Source organism: Apium graveolens, chromosome 11 (genome assembly GCF_009905375.1).
Source record: "Apium graveolens cultivar Ventura chromosome 11, ASM990537v1, whole genome shotgun sequence".
NCBI classification, from domain to species: Eukaryota; Viridiplantae; Streptophyta; class Magnoliopsida; order Apiales; family Apiaceae; genus Apium; species Apium graveolens.
Window position 1 is genome coordinate 165,861,212 of NC_133657.1, and position 8,016 is coordinate 165,869,227.

Below are 8,016 nucleotides of genomic sequence, written 5' to 3' on the forward strand. Positions count from 1 at the left end.
ACACTCTTGGTATAGGAGGGTCCCGCTGCTTGACTCGCTTCTTGACTATGCGGGTCCTGATGGGTTTCATTCTCTACCTTAACTGTAAAATAATAGGAGTAACAATAAAAAGGGATGAGCCAAAATTGCTCAACAAGCCTACAAAAATATATATATGGTATAGAGAAAGAGAAATGAGAGGAACAATAAGCTGCTGGTTGTAACAACCATCTGTATCTATATCGAATAGTAATTTGCCAATGATGGCGAGTGCCAAATGAACAAGACTGGAAACAAGAACCAACATATGCACTATAATCTGCTGATCAGTCAGAATATAGTGCGGATCTATACCCAACTGCATAGACCCAACCAACATAAGGAGTACTCAGGCAACTATGACCTATTAAATAATGGTCTGGGTAAAACCCAGCCCGTATAGTAACCATCCAGTCCAAGGCTTAGCATCCGGAACAATCGGAATGCTATTGATATATCCCAACACCAGGATATACCAGAGTATATGTAACAAGGGTAAAGGAATTGAAATATGAACAGGGAATTCAATAAAATTGGGTAAATCAAGAACTGAAATGAAATTGGAAACAAGCAATAATAATTGGATAACAGTGTATATGAACAATGATTATCAAAGAGAACTGATACGATAGAAAAGAAATATAAATCACTATTCTGAATTTAGAATAGGGGAAAAACTTGCCTTGCGCGTACTTAACCTGGTTTAACTCACTGCCTTCTGACCCTAGCTTGCTCTGCCTTGCTAACACTGAACAAATCATGGAAAGATAGGCGTTTAGATAACTTACTATATACTTGTATCTTGAATTGATAACACGCAATCTTATCAGTCTACCCATGCGTTTCTATCTGACTCGTATATATACACATACATTTATACAGCACATAGGTTCACATAATCACGTAAAGCACGTAGCACATAAAGCACATAATCAATTTCTAGATTTATAATTATTTTTAGAATCAATTCTAGACTTATACCTGCATTACTAGTCTTATCTGATTTTATTATAATTTTTCGGGATTTATTCGGCTCAATTATACCCCTACTAGGACCTACGAACTATCAGTTATCACCAAACTACTCTCTTTCGGAAGAAATTATAACTTACAACTATTTTTATTGGATTCGTCTCATTTTTCTGAGTCTAGGGGTCTTCGTTTCACTCAAATCGGACTAACGGTTGAATTATTATGAATTAAATAAGATTTAATTAATTAATAATTAATTATAAATAATTAATTATAATTAAACAATCCTTAATCATATTTTTAAATAATTAATTAATAATTATTGTATTTTAAAATAATTAATCCCTAATTATTAGAAATTATTATTTATTATAAATTATCATTACTTATTCGATCAAATCGATTATTTACAAATAATTAATCGATTTAATTAACCGATACGCTATTTATCAAATAACTACGAATTACTCGAATTATAGACCAACTTAACGATTAATCACTCGTATAACTACGAGCTACTCGCGATTCTCGCCTAATTACCGAACTATTCTATTATTATTGAAACTCATACGATTCGCTAAACAGATAATTACCGATAACTATTATACGATACGAATAATTATCACAATATTATTCGAATAACTAATGCTCGAATAATAATTCTAATTATCGAATCATTATTCGCACTATTAACTAATTATTAGATTATTAATTACCTCACTTAATTATTTCTAATCCTTATTTACTAATTAATTACCTAATTATTAATTAATTATCCAATTATTAATTAATTAGATAATTAATAAATAATTAGATAAATAGTTAAATAATTAATTAAATAAATAAATTCGAATTTATAATTTAATAAAATAATTCAGAAATTATAAATACTATTTTTCAGAATATAAAACTAATTTTTAATTAATTTTTAGAATTATTAAAACTGATTTTTAATTACTAAAATATAAATAAATAATTAATTTATTCAGAAACACAAAAACATAACAGGATTTAGGGTTGCAAGGATCAAATCCTGGGTCGTAACCGGGTTGCAACCGGGTCGTCCCTAACCCAAACGGGTCGGGAAGAACACCGGCTGTAATTCCAGAATCCGACGCCGGCGGACTGATTCCGGCGAGACGAAAAACATGGCCAAAACGTTCGATTCCAGGCGCGTTCTTCCCCGTTCTTGTTCCACAGCAATCACACGTCGTTCCCTTCTAAACCTCCTTCCTCGTTCATCGACACAGCAGCCGGAAAACGAAGAAACGCGGCGGCGGCGGCTAAACTCCGGCGAGCTCGAAACGGACATCAACAAACACAAACCCGGTACCAATCGACAGGAAAAACGACGATCTACACGACTATGCTAACAGAATCATCAAACAATCAACAGAAATCAAAACCCGAATTCAAGAATTAAACCCGAAAATATAAATTTCTATTCAATCAATCAAACACGAAAAACAATTACATAATTGAAAACTAGAGATCATAAGCTTCAAAACGAATACTCACACGCTCGATTTGGACTCCGGAATCACGATCAAAATCGCCTTTGATCCTCCTGCTCTGTTCTTCACAAACCCTAACCCTAATTCCCTTTTCCTTTTTCTTTTTATTTTTCTGATTTTTCTGTATAATTAACTGATTTAATTAATAATAATTCAGGTATTTATATTTATGAAAATAATACCCCTAAGTAAAATTAAGGGTCTAATTACACTCATAAAAATATTTGGCCCCAATTTTTATAATTTTTGGGTATTAATATTGAATTTTTAAATATCCAATAAATACTAAATAAATACTAAAAATTCCCAAAAATTGTGAAAATTACAAAAATACAAAGAAAAATGATATATGATAATTTCATGATCATATAAAAATAAAAATATAATTTTTGTGGGGTTTTTGATACCCGAAGGGATCTGGAAAAGTCGTTTTTCGCGAAAAGGTCAATTGGTAAAACGTCTAGGGGTTCAGAATAGCGATATGGTATAGGGCATTTTTGGCAAAATAGGGCCAATGATTTTGTTTGAAATATGGGCTTTTAAAACATAGTTTTGAGCTGTACAGGTTTTGATATAATATATATAACTGACGATAAAACGTTCAATAAATATCCAACACACGTTTGGATCAAAACAGCCAACACATAACACATAGCAGTTAGGGTTTAACAACTTACACATTTAATCACATCATAATACATATAATTTATCATTATTATAATATAATACCAGCGTAATTACTCGGTCGTTACATTCTCCCCCCCTTTAACAAGATTCTGTCCTCAGAATCACATTATGCAAATAACTGAGGATACCTTTCTAACATTTCACTCTCAAGCTCCCAGGTTGATTCTTCAACCACTGGGTTTCTCCATAAAACTCTCACTAATGACACATAATTATTTCTTAATACCCTCTCTTGCCTATCTAGAATTTTTATTGGTTGTTCTACATACGACAAATCTGCCTGAAATTCTACTGGTTCATATTCTATTACATGCCTTGTATCAGGATTATACTTCTTAAGCATAGATACATGAAATACGTTGTGAATGTGCTGCATATGGGGTGGTAGAGCTAACTCGTATGCAACCTTCCCAATTTTCTTCAAAATCTCAAATGGTCCAACGTATCGTGGCTTCAATTTCCCTTTATTGCCAAATCTGGTCAATCCTTTCCATGGCGATATTTTGAGCAATACGTGTTCTCCTTCTGATAGTCCATATCCTTCCTTGCTTGGTCTGCATATCTGCTTTGTCTGTTTTGTGCTGCCTTGATTCATTTTCGAATAAGTTTAATCTTTTCTTTTGTCTTCTGAATTAATTCTGGACCCAAAATCTTGCGTTCTCCAACTTCATCCCAATACACTGGTGATCTGCATTTCCTTCCATATAATGCTTCATACGGTGGCATTCCAATACTGGCGTGATAGCTGTTATTATAAGAAAATTCCACTAGGGGTAAATGTTCATCCCAACTACCTTCAAAATCGATCGCACAAACTCGTAGCATATCTTCAATCGTTTGAATTGTCCTTTCACTTTGACCGTCAGTTTGCGGATGATAGGCTGTATTCATATTCAACTTCGTTCCTAGACATTCTTGGAATTATCTCCAAAATCTTGAATTGAAACGAGGATCTCGATCCGATACAATTGATACTGGTACTCCATGACACATTACAATTTCTTTAAGATATAAGTGCACTAGCTTGTCCAATGAAAATCTCTCATTAATTGGAAGAAAATGTGTTGATTTCGTCAATCGATCAATAATAACCCAAATTGCATCATGATTGGCTTTCGTCCTTGGAAGTCCCACTACGAAATCCATCGCTAGATGTTCCCATTTCCATTCTGGAATGTCTAATGGTTGCAATAACCCACTCGGACGTTGATGCTCTGCTTTAACTCGCTGGCATGTGTAGCATTTACTCACCCATTCTGCTATCTCTTTCTTCATATTCGGCCACCAAAAGTTTTCCTTCAAATCGCGATACATTTTCGTGCTTCCTGGATGAATGGAATACTTCGAATTATGCGCATCTCGCATAATTTCTTCTTTTAATTCTGCCACGTTAGGGATCCAGATTTTTGATGCAAAACGTAAAATTCCTTCATTATCTTTCTGAGTTGTAATTTCTTCTCTTGTTAAGTTGTCGTCTTGACTCATCACTTTATCTTGACAATGGCGAATCTTTTCTAGCAACCCTGGTTGAAAAGTCATAGCGTAAATAGTTCCTGCAGATTCATGAGGAATACGAATCTCAATTTCCAATTTGTCGAATTCTTTAATCAATTCTTCACATGAAGTTAACCGATTCAATCTTTCTTTTCTGCATAGTGCATCTGCTACAACATTTGCTTTTCCTGGATGATAACTGATTGTAACATCATAATCTTTAATTAATTCCAGCCATCGACGTTGTCGCATGTTTAGTTCCTTTTGCGTGAAGATATACTTCAGACTTTTATGATCCGTGTAGATTTCGCATTTTTCACCATACAGATAGTGTCTCCAAAGCTTCAATGCAAATACAATTGCTGCCAATTCCAGATCATGCGTAGGATATTTCTTCTCATGAGGTTTAAGTTGTCTCGACGCATATGCAATGACGTTACCATGTTGAATCAACACACATCCTAAACCGTGATATGAAGCGTTACTGTAAATAACAAAATTTCCTTGCTCGTCTGGCAGTACTAATACTGGTGCAGTCACCAACCGATTCTTCAATTCTTGAAAACTTTCTTCACACTTACTATTCCATTCAAACTTTTCACTTTGTCGAGTTAACTTGGTCAGCAGTGTCGCTATCTTCGCAAAATCTTTGAAAAATCTTCGATAATATCCTGCCAATCCTAAGAAACTTCGAACCTCTGTCGGCGTCTTTGGTCTTTCCCAATTCAACACAGCTTCAATCTTTGCTGGATCAACTTGAATGCCTTCTCTACTGATGATATGCCATAGAAACTGCACTTCTTTCAACCAAAATTCACATTTTGAAAATTTTGCATAAAGCTGCTCCTTTCGTAATATCTCCAATGTCGTTCTTAAATGCGCTGTATGCTCTTCTTCCGTCTTTGAGTAGATCAAGATGTCATCAACAAATACAATGATAAACTTATCCAAGTACTTCTTGAATATTCGATTCATCAAATCCATAAACGCTGCAGGTGCATTCGTCAATCCAAAAGCCATCACAAGAAATTCATAGTGTCCGTACCTCGTTCTAAATGCTGTCTTTGGAATATCTTCGGCCTTGATCTTTAACTGATGATAGCCTGATCGTAAGTCGATTTTCGAAAACCATGCTGCTTCTTTTAGTTGATCAAATAAATCATCGATGCGAGGTAAAGGATATTTATTCTTGATAGTTAACTTGTTCAGCTCACGATAATCAATACACAGTCGCATACTACCATCCTTCTTTTTCACGAACAATATTGGCGCACCCCATGGGGATACACTTGGCCTTATAATTCCTTTGTCAAGAAGTTCTTGCAACTGCTTTGCTAATTCCCTCATTTCAACAGGTGCCATTCGATATGGAGCTTTCGAAATTGGTTCGGTCCCTGGTGTCAAGTCAATAGTGAACTCGATTTCTCGATCTGGTGGAAGTCCTGGTAATTCGTCTGGAAAAACATCAAGAAATTCACAAACTACAGGAATATCTTTAATCTTCAAATTTCCCTTATCAGCATCCCGTACATAGGCTAAATAAGCTTGACATCCTTGACGTAGCAATCTTCTCGTCTGTATTATTGATAGGAATTTCTGCTTTTGCTTCTCACCTTTAAATATTACCGTTTCATTTTCATCAGTTTGCAATTTCACTCTCTTATTCGCACAGTCAATTTGAGCATTATTACTAGATAGCCAATCCATTCCTAAAATAACATCAAACTCCCCTAACCTAAAAGGTATCAAATCAACTGAAAAATGACATCTCCCTATCCCAATATCATAACTCGGGCATACTCGATCTACTGCAACCTGATCATTATTCGCTAATTTTATGACTAACACTTCATCCAACCACTGAACCTCACAATCTATCTTAGAGATAAAAGCTTCAGAAATAAAAGATCTAGTAGCTCCTGAATCAATCAATACCAAAGCATTTACGGAATTTACAGGGAGTGTACCTACAACCACATTCGGACTTTGTACTGCTTCCTTCATTGACATGTTGAAAGTCCTTGCTCTGGGCTGATTTTGCTGTGGTAGTGGAGGTGGAGGTAATGCTAAAACTCTTGGAATACTAGCAGCCATTGCAATTCCTCTGCAGTCTCTGGCGATATGTCCTTTTCTCCCACATTGAAAACAAGTAACTTCTGCTTTTCCCATCAGACATTCTCCAGAATAGTGTCCCCTTTGCTTGCACTTGAAACACGTGACATTTGGCTTGTTGCAAATTCCCGTATGCTTTCTACCACACGTTCTACAATCAGGTACAGGCGGTCGAATAAGCCTTTGCTGATTTGGGGCAGGTAGTCGATTACCCATCCTCTGGTTGTTTTGTTCTGGCCTCCTAAAGTTTATTTTTCCTCGAGCTTGAAATCCCGGCCTTTTGTTGAAACGATTCTGAAAATTCCCTGGTCCTTTCTCTTTCTGAGCTGCTTCGCTTTCTCGTTCAATAATCATAGCCTTCTGAACAACAGCCGTATAAGTTGTCAATTCAAACACAGCTACCCTGCTACGAATCCATGGTTTCAGTCCTTGCTGAAATCTCTTGGCCCGCTTCTCGTCCGTATCCACCTGCTCTGGAACAAACCTTGCCAATTCAGTAAACTTGGTCTCATAATCCGCAACCGATAAGTTGTCTTGTTTCAGCTCCAGGAACTTGATCTCCATCTGGTTCTTCATAAAATGAGGAAAATATTTCTCCAAGAAAAGATCAATGAATCTATTCCAGGTCACCATACCTTCTTCTTCGAAAGCTTTCTTTGATTTCCACCAGTAATTAGCTTCGCCTTTTAGGAAATAGCTAGCGAAATCCGTCTTCTGCTCTTCCTCAACCTTTACCAATGAAAAAGCCTTTTCCATCTCTTTCAGCCAAGCTCTCGCTTTTGTAGGATCCGTGGAACCCATAAATTCCGGTGGCTTCACCGACTAAAATTGCTTGAAAGTAGTCGTAGGTGCTGCTGGTGGTATTTGATGTCCTGGATGAGCGGCTTGCTGTAACATCTGTTGCTGGAACTGTTGTTGTTGCTGCTGCATTTGTTGTTGCATCATCAACATCTGCTGTTGCATGAGATTAAACATCTGATCCATCTGTTTATTATTGTTTTGGCCCTCGGTGTTTCCATTTGATGAGTCGGGTTGTGCTTTTCTTTTAGGTGCCATCTTTCTGGTAAATAAACAATGAGTCTTCTTTAATAACAGTATATTAAACATGTATTAAAACAGTCGATTTGAGAAAATAAAACAGCTTATTAAATAACTGAATAGATAAAACAGTATGATGTGTTTTTTTTTTTAATTTTTTTAAATTTTTTTTTTAAAACAT